This window comes from Epinephelus moara, chromosome 7 (genome assembly GCF_006386435.1).
Source record: "Epinephelus moara isolate mb chromosome 7, YSFRI_EMoa_1.0, whole genome shotgun sequence".
NCBI classification, from domain to species: Eukaryota; Metazoa; Chordata; class Actinopteri; order Perciformes; family Serranidae; genus Epinephelus; species Epinephelus moara.
Window position 1 is genome coordinate 11799743 of NC_065512.1, and position 16904 is coordinate 11816646.

Sequence of the window (16904 nt, forward strand, 5' to 3'; positions counted from 1 at the left end):
CATATAGAGCTCCTTTAAAATAGACTTGATTTAATAATTTGTGTGTATGACAACAACTTTCATTCTCTTGTCTAATTATCATTTTCCCTCCATCAGTGATAAACAAGTAAATGGATCCCAAAAGCTACGCATGAAAAAGCATTAATTGAGCTCCTCAGACTTTCTGTAAACTCATTATGTCATGCTTGGTTTGTCATCCATACAATGCTCACAGGCAATGGCTCTTTAGTCTTCTTTATGGAGTCGGGCAGTTTGTGGAAATATGGAGTGTCACAGGCAGACCTCTAATCCTCACAGACACTTCCCACAGTCATCAGTATTCTAATGACTCACCACCGCCGTCCCAGGGTGTTTATTTTTAGAGATAGAGAGATTGATGAGATGCTCATATCATCCTTAACCACCAACTAATTAACTAATTAGGACATTCAAATGAAGACTTGCTCTGGATAATGCAGCGTGGCTTTGGCATGGGCAAACAGCTCTTGATTCTAACTGCTTGACTCAGCTTCAGGACGGTGGAGGGGGTGGGGGGGGTTCAGCATCATGGTCTCTTGCTCATAGTTCATGTTGGCCTCATTGGTGCCAAATGGTTCTGTTGTATTATTGATGAATGCGGGTATTGATCAGACAAAATGATGCTGCATTGGATGACCACAGCAGCAACCATGACATCTTTTGTATTCAAGTATTTGTATTCTAATCTGTGTGCCTCCTACAGTTTCTCACACAGGTGTACATGACGAGGCCTTATGTAGATTATGATTATGTAGATCAGCGACTATGTGTGAATATGCAGGATTCATATTTGTGCAGCAGACCCTACGCTGTAGCCTACGCATGTCGCCTTCGCCGTTGTGAGCATTATACCTGTGCAGTGTTGAGTCTGTCACTCTGCAGTTACACCTCCAAAACACTAGTTGTCAGCAGAGGTTTCTGTGAAGTGCTGTAAAGTTTAGTTGATTCACATTTTCCCCACAGATACAACATGCTAATGTATTTAGCACAAGTCTATGGCATTTTACATTGTATAAATTAGCCTAGCAGTTAGCTATCTTTTCCTCCTCTCATATAAAACCAGGCACAACAGCAACATTTAACAAAGGTAATGTTACAAAATTCGTTTCTATTACAACTCACAAGGATCACTGACAAAACAATTGTCTGATATTATTAGTTTTCTAAACTAATATAGCATGCTAACGTTATTAGCACAGGCCTTGGGCATTTTACATTGTATAAATTACCCTAGCAGCCAGCGTTCTTTTCCTCTTCTCACGTTAACAGCAACAGTTAACAAAGGTAATGTTACAAAATTCGTCTCTATTACAACTCACAAGGTTCACTGACAAAACAATTGTCTTATATTAAACATGTTTTCTAAACTAATATAACTTAGCATGCTAACTTTATTAGCACAAGACTATGGCATTTTACACTGTATAAATTAGCCTAGCAGCTGGCGTTCTTTTCCTCTTCTCACATGAAACCGGGGACAACAGCAACATTTAACAAAGCTAACGGTATACCGCGGACTTAGTTGTATGTAGTGTGACATATTTACCGTCATCACGAGTCTACGAGGGCAGAGACCACAAGCGACTGATAGACAGCCCTCGAGACTGTTTTACTCGTTGCTGTGGAAACGTTAAACTATTGCTGCTGTCATATTCACATATATCATATAAGCCGATGAATAGTGCCCACTCATGTGTCCCTGCAGATAACAAGATTTAAATTCCATGCATAGCCTTTTTTGTGACTGAACAAAAAATTACCTTCACAAAGCTTTTTAATAGGCCCAAAAATCCATAACTATTTTAGACATTCATATGTTTGTTTGTTTTTTGTTTTTTTTGTTTTTCAGCAGTTGAATAAACCACAACGTCACCTCCATATTGCAATGAATTGTTGGTTGTTAAATCAGTCTGCTAAAGTCTGCACCTTAAGCGGACTCTCTGAAAGTCTGCAGAAAGTCCACTTGAGGACCCTTGTGGACTGGCTGAACTGTAGATTGGGACTCCCAGACTTCCTGGGAACGTGCCCGCAAAGTCCGAGAGTCTGCAAGTGCCGTGTAGTCCAGATATTTGGATTCAGCCTTTGTCCTTGTATAGAGAGACGGGGGCGTGTCAGTATGTTGCTTGCTAAAAATGGGCATGCGCCTGTCAGTTTAGAATGATTCTGATTCACTAACATAGGCAAGGTGGAAAGAACAAAATCGGCCGGTATGCACGTGTCATAAATCCGATCGTAATTTTGCATGCGCACTTACTTTATGCGCATACTAAGAACATTTCTACGCTCATATTAGTGAATGCGGCCCAATATCTGTACTAAGCTGTTAAGTTTAAGTTTAAGTTTATTTACTTTATTAATCCCCCTGAGGAGAAATTCAATGTTTTCACTCTTGCTTGTCAATTACACACAGGTCCGAAAGACACACACATGCACAAACAGGACCTATACATGCACAAAGTGGAGAGATGTCAGAGTGAGGGGGCTGCCCTTGGTGAGGCGCCCCGAGCAGCTGGGGGGTTCAGTGCCCTGCTCAAGGGCACCTCGGCAGTGCCCAGGAGGTGAACTGGCCCCTCTCCAGCCACCAGTCCACGCTCCATATTTTGGTCCCGACGGGGACTCGAACAGGCGACCCTCCGATTCCCAACCCAAGTCCCTATGGACTGAGCTACTGCCGCTAACATGGCCAGTAAAAGAAATGAATATTTTACTTACATTCCTGTTAACATGCAGCCAGGCATACTCCGATTAATGCACCCTAACATGACCTCTGTAACGTCAAAATATGGAAAAGTGAAACTGATGAAGCTGCTTGTGCCATTTTGCTTTTGTGCATCAAATAGGATTTTTTTTCCAGAGTTTCCACTTGTGGTGGACTTGTTCCACTGTGCAATCACAGCCTTACTCATCACTCCTTCAGCCACCTTCTAGAAAAGGTCGGTGTTGCAATACTTGTGCATATCCAAAAAACTGTTGATATCCAAGTCTTTCATAATGTTTTTAAAAGTAGCCTAGGTGTGTTACATTTGTCCGACCACAAACGTGGGCTTTTCTTTTGGACATGCATCTCTACCCCAGCCTTGCAAACTGTTGGCAAGTTAGTTTGTGCACTATGCAACCATGACAACACAAAGAGCTGACTGTAGCCTACACAGGCAAGAGGCTGTGTGTTGCGAGGCCCAACTGAGACGCATATTTCGAATGGACTGTATAGATGTCCAAAGAATGCTCCAAAAAATTTGACTAATACCGGCATGTCCCACGTGTCTTTTTGGAAATGCAACATTCAAAAAAGCCCTGATATCCAAATAAAATAAGCTGTTTACATGACTTGTATCAAATTCAGAATATTGTCATTATCTGAATAATAGTGATATTAATGTGCATGTAAACATAGTCTGTAATTGTATCAACTAAACATCTTTTATATTCATGTATTTGTATACTAATCAGAGCCTGTCTGCCTCCTTACTGTTTCTCAGACACGTGTACAGAGGCCTTATGTAGATTGATGATTTGTCATCAAACCTCGACCACACCAATCCATTCCCTTCATTATCTGAAGATGCACTCCTGTTTTCCAAGAGCCCCAATGATTTCTAATCACGCTCCACTTAGGCTGACTTTGAACTCTGAACTCACCTGCCTTGGAGGTCACAGACCTTGAAGATCGTGCTGTCTGTGTATTACATTTAGTCTTTTTTTACCATTGACTCAATCACCCTTTCACCTTGTTCTCATCGTGTTTACACTCTCTCTCAGTCAGACCTGTATCATTATCCATCTATCTGCACTGATTGTTAGCCCAGCAGGAGTAATGTGTCAGCATTCTGCAGGAGATGGAGATGATGGCTTATTGCTGTTGCAAGTCAGCGCCTTAAAAGGGCTAACGTGTCGAGACCAGCCCACAGTCTCCTGATTATGATTGAAATGATGTACCTCATTCTCAGCTTGTTTTGTAAAAGAAAGCTTTTGACACTAACACTGGAGGGTTTAATCCCACATGGCTCTACTTTAAAGGTTAATAATCCTTTTAATTAAAGGATAAGCCTGGTATTGAACACAAAATGTAATCACCAACGGATTACCAGTGGGATGAATATAGCCATAGCAATTAGTCCAATAATTAAGGTTTTAGTGCTGGACAGAGATGAGAGCGCTCTGGTGATGTGTCATAAAATTCATAGAGTTGTTAGGACGCTGTGAATATGTTGGTTGCAGCTTTACAGCAGCGCGCCTGCATGTGCGCTCGGGGTGGTGGTGAAACATGGCGTCCCAGCGGATGGAGCCGCAACAGCTGTTCTTGCCCGAGCCTGGTGTTTCGCACAATATGATCGCTCCATCAGCAAGCCCACTCTCCAAACAGCCGCATCTGCATTCATCAAACACACTTATCAATAAACAGGGCCGCGCAACAAATAAATGATCTCGGAGAGGGAACAAAACAGCAAGCCTGGAAAAAAATGTCAGCCGTACACTTTAATCACTGATGTTGTTAATCAATAAAACAGCTTCATATCTTTTAATTAAAGTTTTATTCGCAGCAAATGTTTGCTGAATCTGTCTGCATGTGTTTTGTTTTTTTCATTAATGGCACCAGTTAGGGCTGGGGAATGGAGGTGGCAGCTGCTGATGACCAGTCACGACGGGGCACTTGTGTTTGTAATTGCATTTTGTCACCTACAGAGGGTGTTAAGAATCCTTGTTAAAAGCTGGGGGAAAATCTCACAGTAACAATTATTGTAGAGCAAATTACCAGGTAGGCAATATCTAAGCTGTCAGGAAAGGTTAGGAGAAATGAGAGGAAGAGGATGGACTATTCAGACATTCATCATGGCCATAGTTGCCACTTCCAAATTGAAAATTGGAGGGAATGCATCCTTCATTTTCTCAAAATTTGAATGAGTTAGTTCTGATTATTGCTGTGATTGACAGAAAGGCTGGGATAAATAAATAGAATGGTAATTCATTTCTGTGCTTGTGTCTTAGATCCGTTCCCACATATCACTTCCTCGGCGTTAACAATAAATGATGAACGAGATGGCGGCACATGTGCATCTGGATCACGCTGCCTAAATGAACATGTATGTGAACAGGCACATGATAGATGCACATGAACATGTATTAATAGATCTAATCTGGCCTTGGGTAGTTTTGGGAGGATTTCTTCATTGGCACTGGCTGCAGTGGTACCATTGCACAGCGTTGCCACATGAGACTTTCACTCCACCATCTGTCTCTTTTAACTCTGTATATTACATTTATACAGCACGCACTTGGAAATGCAGCTTCCTCGTTTTAATGGGAATGTGAGGCAACCGTAAAATAAATATTCTCCCTTTCCTCTGGCAAGCGGGATGTTGCCGGAGCCAAAAGCAGCGTCCGTGTTCATTTGCAACAGCATTGTCCTTTGAATTCCATTTATGGCGAGCTATAAATTGAATTATTGAAAAGCTATTGTTTGTTGCATGAAATCAGTGAAGCAGTAAAGGGGTTAAAGTCAAAGAGTCATAAAAACAATAAGCAAGAGTGTGAAAAAAATCTACTCCAATCAGGATTGGGTCAATATTTAGCCCCTCACCATATCACAGGATTTAATAGGACATGCTCCATGTGTATTTATGGATTGCAGACATCTGCTGAAAATGGGAAAAGGTTTAGGCATTATTGATTGTGGATTTTAAAAGTTTTACCCGGTAACACTCAGGTAACTTTAAGTTTTGGGGCGAGAGATTTTGGGACATGATCTAGTTTGGTGGAGAAAGTAGGCCTGAGATAAACTTGTGCTCGTCCTGTGGGTGCAGTGGACAGGCTGGGTTTTACCTGCTGTGTGACAGCTTGAAGTTTGAGTAATTAAATGCTTTTCTCATTAATACTAGCACATATTTTAACATATTGTTGTTTATGTACACTATAGAACAGCCATTTTAAGTCATTTTAAGCAGAATTGCATAATTAGTAGGTTGTCAAATATGAATATTTGCAGGTTTTCTTTATCTTGTATGATATATTTGGGAGTTTTAAACTGTTGGTCAGGAATAACAGGACATTTGAAGACGTCAGCTTGTGCTTTGGGACATTGTGATGGCCATTTTTGACATTTTATGCACCAAATGATTAATCGATTGATTGATATAATACAAAAATCCACAATAAAACAACAACTATTCAAACATAGTGGCCTCTCAAGAAAAACAAGCACATGTCTCTGTCACCACATTCTTAAATGATGCCCTTAAATTCATCAGTGGATTTAAGTGTTTCTAATTTTAGATCTTTTTGAGGATTGTTCAATGTCCAAGGTGCACAGTAGGAAAATGCAGTTTTCCCCAGATCTGTTATAACACATTAAAAAGCAAGGTGGAGGAAGTACTCAGATCCTTTAGTTAAGGTAAAGTAAAATACCATAGCCTAAAAATACTCCATTACAAGTAAAAGCCCTGATATCAAAATGTTACTGAGGTAAAAGTACATAAGAATTATCAGCAAAATGTACTTAAAATACCAAAAGTAAAAGTACTTACTATGTAGAATTATTGTTCACAGACTAATATCATTAAAGTACATTATATTAATATATGTTTACACACCTGTTAGTTGTACTTATACATGTACGAGCATTTTAATGTTATAGTTAATCAACGTGTAGCCAATTTTAGATACTTTGTAGACTACTGGGCAGATTAGAATCTATAAGGGTATCCATTTTGAATATTAAAAGTAACTATAAGTGTCAAAGTAGCAAAGTAAAAAGTCCAATATGTCCCTCTAAGATGTACAGCAGAAGTATAAACAAGCATAAAATGGAAATACTATTGTATATAGTTACATTCCACCCCTGGTCTTTATAGAGAAACTAATCAGAGTATGATTCAGTAATGAAAATAAGTGTTAGTTGCAGCTGTAGTACAGTCTATTCTTGTACTAAGCTGCTAAGAAATATCTCACACAGCCGCCCCCCTCCCACCCCCAGCCTCCGCTCTTATCACAGTGTCTCTGTTTAGTCATTTGCAAGCTGTGACCATTGTTGATTCAAGGTGAGACCTGATATTATTGCCATATAGGCTTGTGTTTTTATTGTTGTTATTTTCAAGAATGGGCCCATTTTGTCATTTAATTGAGGCTCATGGGCTTGGCTGTGAAACGGCACACGGGGGAATAAGACGTCAAGTGGCTGAATTTCCACAGCCATTAACTGTTCCACACTCAATTAGAATGCATAGGATCCTGACATTTCATAACTTATGGGTCTCCAGGCTGATATAACCCCCCGCTATAAAAGAAGCCACATTCTGAAGACACAGAGCCAGATACTTACATCCTCTTTGAGATTTAAGCGATTGTGAATTTTTTCGCTGTGCAGAATCAAAGGCTGGTTAAAAGGCATGCATGATGTGATAAAAATCTTCCGGGGGGTTCTGTGTTAGTGTGGCGTAAACAGATCGGATGCCACAGATGACTCTTTAGAAGCTACGTCTTCTCTAACTATCAATTAAATCCAGCTTCATGGCAGCATGTTTCCATGTCGAATAAATCACGCTGCATACACTAGGAATAACAAGAATGCAGCATGCATGTGTGACACTGTTGTGATGCAACGTAAATATAAAATATGAACGGCAGCAAATTGAGCCACTTAATAAAAACTAGGATTTGTTGTGCTGCCCTGAGGCGTTTGGGGAAAAGGTGATCCTGACAATCAGAATTATGATGATAGAAATGTACTTTGATTGCTGTTTAATTTTCTTTGGTGATCTCTCACCACCACTATAACTCAGTTTGGAAACAGACAGGTCCTATTTGCCAGGTAATTAATAACAGGCCGCTGAGGCAAGATTTAGCTATTATTTCTAATATGTTGTGTGATTGTAAAAAGCACCTTTTCCAACAGTACGATTGCATTCATTTATATCTTGTTATTTTGTAAATGCTTTTCCAGAGCTTTAATTTATACAAAGTGAAGGCAAATTTTCAGCACAACCATCAGTAATCTAATTTAAAAAGAATCTGCTGCTATCTGAAGGGTTACCAATTAATTCAAATTGATTGCCTGTATAATTTAGTATATTACAAAGCACAGTATTAAGCTTTCATTATGCTGGGCATGGCTGTTCGCTCCTTTGAGTTTTTCAACTTATTTTTCATCATAACACTTTAAAATAAGAAAGCTACTCTGATCCTTAATCACTCACATCATGAATAGCAGCATGTAATGTCGAGGTGATGAGTTTTAAGAGCGTCACCACTAATCATAAAGCACCTAACATGGATTAGGAGCAGAGCAAAGAAATTGAAGTCAGAGGTTGGGCTATAGATCACGCTTTCTTTGGGTTCTCCGTTGGTGGCAAACCAATAAACTTAAAATAGGTGAGGCCCTCTGCCATGAACAACAAAGCGCCATCAGCCGTGCCTCCAAGGTGGAGCCTCCTGTAGGTCACCGCTGCTGTGACTCTCGACAATATGACAGATTAACGACAACAGGTTGAGCCCTGCACTTTCGGCCGCCCACAATCTCAATTATGTCTGTCTTAATGTACACTGAACAGCCACAATTGCAGGGCCATGGACAGGGTAAACACACTTGCAGGAAGCAGACTAGTGACAGGATAATAAAGTGCCATGATTGATTCAGCTTGCTGTGTGCCAGATCGGTTTATTGTGTGGGAGGAGAGGTACCAGATTGTATAAGTTTCTGTGCTGAGCTATCTGTTGTCTTGCTCAAGAGTGGAGCTGAGGCGGGCTGAGGGATTATATGTAAATGTTATGGTTTCATAGAACTGTTGGAATGTTCTTGTATTGTTTTTCTCCCTGGATCTACAAGGCTGCATGCTCATTTTGTATTTTACTTAACTTAAAGTTACAGTTACAGCACTCCATTATGAGTAAAAGTACTGCATTGAAAATATTAGTTAAGTATTATCAGCAAATGTTACTGTACTTAGCAACAAAAATAGAAGTACTCATGTTACTGGGTGATTATTACAGATGCATTCATGTTTAAGAAGCATTTTATTGTTATAGTTTTAATTTGAACAATTTTATAAAAGTGGGTTAGGTAGTTTAATCTGTAATAGTGTATCAAATTTGGGCGTTGGGATATTGTGATGGATATTTTTGAACTATTTTCTGACATTGTATGGACCAAATGATTGATCGATTGATTAAGAATGCACCAAACCTGGTAATCAGCCTTTACCAGTGGTGGAGGAAGTGCTTAAGTTGAAATACCATAGTCTGAAAATACACCAGTGGAAGAAGAAGTCCTAAATTTACAGTATTAGTACAAGTGTTATCAGCAAAATGCACTTTGAGTATCTAAAGTTAAAGTACTCAGTATGAAGAGTAGCTCCTTTCACTGTTATATTATTAAACTATATAATATTATTCTGTGTTTATCACCAAGGAATACATGAAAGAGCATTTTATTTGTTATAGAAAATGTTACTTCAGTAAAAGTAATTAAGTATTAGTAGGCAAACTGTGCATAAAGTAACAAAAATAAAAGTACTCAGTGCAGAAAAATCAGCCCCTGTGAGTGTTATAGTCTTAGATATCACATTATTGGATGATTATTACTGATGCACTGATGCATAAGTCACATTTAACTGATGTAGTTTAAATTTGAACAACTGTATAAAAGTAGATAGTAGTTTAATCTGTAACAATCTATCATATATGGTTTGTATCATATTTTATAAACTCATCATCTTGTTTTGTGTGTAAAACCTTAGTCTGCAAAATAAGTAGTTACTATAGCTGCCAAATTACTGTGCAGGAGTCTGTAGTACAGTATAAGTTGTGTTTTTTATCTCACCAAAAGGTCTAAACGCCAAAATATTTAGTCTATTACTATATTTGGCATACAAAAGCATCAAATAGTCATTTTTTGGAAGCTGAATCCAGTAAAAGTTTGGCATTTTTGGTGGGAACATGACTCACAGAATTGATTTATCATCAAAATAGTTGCCAATTAATTGTCTTGTGAAAGTACAATTGATTAATTGTCTCAGCTCTGCAATGTTTACCTCTGACATGCAGTGGAGTAGAAGTATAAAGAAGCATTAACAGCTTTGCTTTTATTGTAACAATCAGTTTTTATGATGCCAAAATTCACTGTTTTAGAAAAGGTTAAAAAAATAAATAAAAAAAACTTGTTACCTGGCTGATCTGTGGCCAGCAGCGACTGTTTGTCTGCGCGCGTCCGTTGGAAAGAGAGTTAATGCATATTAATGGGGCCTGTAAAAGCAACTAATTGAGCATTCCGGATCTTGCTGAGTTGGGGATCTGTGAGTGACATTGTGCAGCCCCAGGACCTCCACCAGACTGCCTTTATTAGCTCTCTGAACTGGGATGTAGGTCAGGCCATTAAAAGCAGGAAGGGCTTTTCCACTAAATATTGCTGTGACAGCCTCATATTTGACACCCCAATCTGTGAGCAGTGCTTAGGAGACATTTGCAGCAGCCGCACGCCGGTGAACAGCTCTGAGTAAAGAGACGTTATAGAGCCGGGTTGCCGCTCCAAAAAGTTAATCCTGGTTTAAAGCGATTTAATTGAGCACAATAAAAAGCAGCCATATGCATCCCATAAAAATCAACAGCGTTCCATATGAGCGCAAAGTAAACATGCCTTGAAAATCACTTCATGTGTAACAAGTCTCATATTCAAGTGTTGCTAATGTAATTTAGTTAATGACTGAAACAAAGGCTGCATTTATTTTTTGCTTGTATGGTGGATTTTTTTGGCTATGTTTGACATGTTGATGGAAAATAAGCTCAGGGGTTGGATATTATGAACCCATCATTATTTTAAAATTGTTCTGCTTAACAAAGGAGCAACACTTTGGCAGCCTCCAACAAGTATTTAGCTGTATTTAAATCAAAAGCTCACACTTTATATTTCGGAGCTACGCCTGTATAAACCAAAGTAGACAGAACACACTAAATCACCATCTAAAGCAGTAAGTAGTAGGGCGATAATATTTCAACAGGGGGCAGCACACTGCCATTACAGATTGGCCTTTAAATCATATTTAATTGCTCTTTTGTGTAGTAGTCTGTAACTGCAGCTTGACTGGAGCTCGAAACGCACCGTTCTTCTAATCTACTATACCGTGCACACCATATACTGTCTGTCTATCAAACCCACTCTCCATATGCCGTCCTTAACAACCTTCTGTCTGCTAAAACTAATGTGCACGTCTTAGTTAGGGTGTTACAATAAAAACAGACAACAGCACATCCTAGTAATGGATCACAGTATGAGGTCAAGCAGACTCCTCCGAAGGGGCCGCCTCGTTTTCTTTTCCTGTCATCAGCTTTGGGGTGGCTTTTACTAAAGTGTCATAAGCCATTTCATTGTAAATCTCAGTGACCTTGAAGTCACTAGAAAAAGCACAGATCCGTAAACCAATCATCGCACGGCTGCCCCTGTCAGCCACGCTCCTGTTCACACAGTCACTGCCTGAATTTCCTGATGTTAAACAGAGGAAGGAAAGAGGAATAAAGCTCAGTTCACGCCAGTGTTTGTGAGAACACAGTGTCAGTTTTAAACTTTATTTAAAATCCAGCCAATATTGGCGTTACAGCACCGCTGTAGGGGAATTATTTAATAAAATCGCTCTTTTCAGTTGAACATCCCTAAGCACAGGGCATCCAGTGGATATAGAGGTGTTACAGACTTAGCTAAAAAGTCAGGATAAAGACTAATGATACTGCGAGCCTCAGCATTTCTTAGACCACTTCCAACTGCGCTGCTCACCAGCTGCACAAAGATCAGTGTTATTATGGATTTGTTGGAAAATCAATCCCGTGAATGCTAATGTCCTTTATATCTTTCAGAGATAAAGAATGCTCGGTGCATTTCTGTGGGATGATTTCCAGCGGTATCAGAGATCTGCCCGTCTACTCCTACTGTGGATTATTGGACCAGCTGCTTGAAGGCTGTCTACACTCTCAATGAAACGGGTTCTCAGGTTCTCTGCATGACCCACGCAGGTTAAAGAATTCACAAGCAGAGCCTTTGCAGAGCTGTGTGCACATCTTTAAAAACAAGTGACCTGGATTCAGTTTCCACCTGATTTTACACCTGTTCTCCAGTTTGCTCGGGGAATAGAACTGCGAGTGTTATCAAGGTGTATGGTAATCACTGCTGTAATTATTAACTGTGCCACCCAGGAGAAATGGCACCATCATTTTTTGTGCTTCACTGGCTATTTAGAAATAGCTTGATCTCAACAAAGTATACTATCCCTGCTATGTTGCTTCTGAGGCTCAGAAAATATTGAACTGATCTAACAATACAGTCCATAAAGAAGAACAAATAACATTGAAATCATTAGAAAAAAAGATAACCCACCACCATGGAGACCCTTTGAAGGATGTAGCCTAGCCATATTAAACAGGAATGCAAATTACACCCACAAGCTTCTTAGCCTTAACCCTACTGTACATATTTGTAGACTTTATAATAAGGACACCATGTGTCTGAACTACTACTACATGTATGTATTTCAAGTAAGGGAAGGTTGTGTGTTAACAATCATGAAGCAAAGCAAAATGTAGATGGAGCCACTGGAAATACTGAGAACATAGTTTATAGCAACTTGAAGCCAATCGCTATATTTCTCTGAACAGGCTAAAACCTGGTTTTCTGTACTAAACATGATACTAGAGTTAAAGGTCCAGTGTGTAGGATTTAGAGGGATAATTCGACAGAAATCAAATATAATACAATATTTTCTCTAGTGTATAATCACCTGAAAATCAGAATCCGTATGTTTTCGTTAGCTTAGGATGAGACGTTTATATCTACATAGGGAGCAGGTCCTTGTCCATGGTGGCTGCCATGTTGCACGCCATGCTTCAACAGTCGCCCAAAACAGACAAACCAAACCTTGGCTCTTGATAGGGCCATTCGTGTTTTTGCATCAGCCACCGTAGTTAGCAGCCTCTTTGTGATGAGCTGCACTGCGTCAAACAAAACAAAAACTGATTTATTACGTGAAACTGTCTTATTCAGTGTTTTTACCGGTTTTAATTACTTGGTTAATTTGTTTTGGAAGAGAGGAGACCTCTGCAGATAATTGGCTCCAGCTAAAACTCTCCTAGCCAATGAACACTATAATGAAGCCTATAGTTGTGTGTCAGCTCTATGCTGAGCCTTTCCCTGCAAAAACAGCATGCTAATGTTTTTAGCACAAGCCTATGGCATTTTACATTGTATAAATTAGCCTAAATTAGTTTCTCGGCTCCATTACATACCACAAGGTTCACCGACAAAACAACTGTCTTATATTAAACACGTTTTCCAAACAAATATAACATGCTAACGTTATTAGCACAAGCCTATGGCATTTTACATTGTATAAATTAGCCTAGTGACAAGCGGAGATTTCCTTAAAATGCTATTGTTGTGGAGGCTTTATTGTCTTTACAATTATTTTTTCTTATTGGTGAAATTAAAGTAAATAAAAGCTTTGTTTGTCTCCACTGAGCGAAATGGTTTCAGCTTACAAAAATAGACAGAAGGCCTGCCGCACTGTGACGTGTAGTTACATTTCTGGGGAGGTGCACATCAGGCTATGGCGTAGGGTGCAGCGTCGATGCAGAAGTGTAAATCCCGCTCAACCCAAAGTTCATGCTTGGCACACGGGAGAAGTTTCAGCTGGTTGCAATCTGCAATCCTCACCGCCAGATGCCACGAAATCCGACACACTGCACAATTAAAGTCAAATCAAACTTTAGTCAGTGTAATCAGTATGTATGTGTGTGTCGGGACTGCTTTTGTGTCTTGATGTGGTGTTACATATATGTCATTTGTGCTCAGGTCTCTTTTGCAAAAGAGATTTTGATCTTTGATATCTTGATTTTGATACTTGTATACTAAATTATCTTCAGTCTAGGCTGCAGCAGTGTTGGTGAGAAGTGAATGTGGGTGTCATCATTTCTTTTAGTTCAGTCCTTGTCATTTATATTACCAAACAGTTGACAAGTGTCATAGTTAAGACTTGAAGTTGTAGCTTGTAGTTTGATTTCTTTACCATATTTCTTTTTGACCCCACAACCAGATTTAAGAACAACTTGGAATGAAAGCCCAACCAGATGTTTCCGTAAGAGAAAATCTGATTTATCTATTAGCTTTAGTTAATACTTTTAACAGAGGGAACTGCCTTAAGTAATGTACGTGAAAGTAAGAAATCAGAGGTGGAGCGCGGGCGAAGCGCAGCCCTACAGGCTGTGTATCCTTGGTCTTGACAAAGAAAGGAGCCTCAGTAGTTTCGTGCAGCATCCAGGAATGGAGATTAGCATGGAGCCATCAGCAGCGCTGCAGTCCCTCCCTACCCTGCTTCTCCTGTCAGACCGCCTCCTCCCTGCTTGTCAGGAGCTCCGACGAGGAGCTGTAAAAACCTTTTCCCCTCTCCTTAACAACTGCAAAACAACACGCACACACCCCGGCTGAGGTGCCTGCTTTTCTGAGGCCTCTGACAGGACGTGCTGCAGGCACAAATTGTAATTCATAAAGGTTAAGGGGGTCAATGCCTTTTATTACCAGTCTGAGTGCATCCAGCTTGATGGGGCGGGCATGCAAATGGAATGTCTCAGAGTGTTCTATGCAAGAACTCAGACAGCGAGTGCGTGCGTGCCTCTGAATGGGAGGAAGTAAAAGGTGGTGGGGGGGTGCGTGAGATCGGCTGCTCTCTCCACCTTCCACAGCCATGTAGGACCACACAGCCGCTGCCCGGTTAATTAGACAGTATGACATTGACCCCAGGTAGTTAACGGCCACTTTGATATGTGCCGTCTTGCAATTAATATATTGTAAATCTTCATGTTTTATCATACGGCTAGCTCTGACCTATAAGTGTCTGCATTACACTTGGACCTACAATACATTCTTACATTCTACATTTGCATCAACAGAAATACAACATCACCACTGTGAGATTAAAGACCTGTCATGTGACTGTTTAGTTTTCACAGCTCACTCTTTCTGCTCGATGAAAAGGAATAAAGATTAAGAGGTTTAAACCAAACCAGATACAGTATCACACAAGTGGGATAAAAGTATTTGATCTATGGGATATTTATCAAGACTATGTCAAGAATATAAAAGATTCTGTTTAGATCAAGCTGCCAGTGAATCTTAGGACAATGCTGTTGTGCAAAGTCTATGTTTCTCATCTCTTTTGTGTAGTTACCATGACCCCAGCAACAAAGGCTATGATCACATTAGACCCTATTGCACCCTCTGCTGGGCCTTTGTGGAAATGACCTTGTTCTTGGTTCCTACAAATAACGCTCAAGCTCCTGTCAGTGTCACAAACTGTGACTTTATGATATAATAATTACTGGACATGAGACAGTTTTACCAGGTTGTGTCACTTTTTCTGGTTTTATGATACAGGTTTGAGAATTGCATAGGTTATTGTTTACACATGACGATAAATGTAATTACGTGAAACAGAGTGTTGAAAAGGAACCATTTGGCACATAACGACCACAGCAAAGAGAACAAGCTCAAAATAAACACATGAAAGAAGCTCTGCCAACAGAGCAATAGAACAGATCAGATCAGAGTGAAACACAATAGAATAGAACAGGAAAGAGCAAAATAGAGTACCGTTGAATAGAACAGAACAGAATACAATAGACCAGAATATGACAGAATACATCCGAATAGAATAAAACCGAGTAGAATGGAATACATCAGAATACAGTAGAAAACAACAGAACAGATGTGATGGAGTACAATACATCTAAATAGAACAGAGTAAAATAGAACAGAATATGACAGAGTAGAACAGGATAGAATAGAATGCAACTGAATAGAACAGAAAAAAATAAAATAGGGCGGAATAGAACAGACTATGATAGAACAGAACAGAATATGACGGAGTAGAATACATCGGTCTATATATAAAAACAGAATAGAACAGAACATAATAGAACATAAGAAAATATGGAAATATAGATAAGAACAATAAAATACGATAGAACTGAACATTGATAAACCAGAAATTGGAATATGACGACATAGAATAGGGTAGAAAAGAAACAGAATAGGATAGAACAGACTATGATGAAATAGTATACATCAGAATAGAATAGACTATATAAAAATAGAATAGAACAGAGTATGATAGAATAGGATTCATCAGAGTAGAATGAAATACACCAGAATAGAACAGAACAAAACAGAATAGGTAGAATAGAAAAGAACAGCATATTATGTAGTAGAATACATCAAAGTAGAATGGAATACATCAGAACAGTATAGAACAGAATAGAGTACGATAGAACCCAATACATCAGAATAGAATAGAACAAAATAGAACGGCAGAATAGAATAGAACACAATATGATAGAACAGAACAGAATATGATGGAGTAGAATAGAATACATCAGAATAAAATAGAAAACAATAGAACAGATACAATGGAATATAATACATCAGAATAGAATATGATAGAGCAGAATAGGATAGAATAGAATGCAACTGAATAGAAAAGAAAAAATAAAATAGGGCAAAATAGAACAGAACATAATAGAATATGGTAGAAAACAATGAAATATGATAAAATAGAACAGAACATAATAGAATATGGTAGAAAACAATGAAATATGATACATAACAGAACAGAATATGATGAAATAGAATACATCAGAGTAGAACAGACTATATAAAAGTAGAATATGATAGAGTAGAGTGCATCAGAGTAGAAAAGAACAGAACAGAATATGATAGAGCAGAGCAGACTATGATGGAGTAGAATACATCAGAATAGAATAGACTATATGAAAATAGAATAGAACAGATTATGATAGAATAGAATACACCAGAATAGAATAGAACAGAATATTATAGAATACATCAGAATAAAATAGAAAAC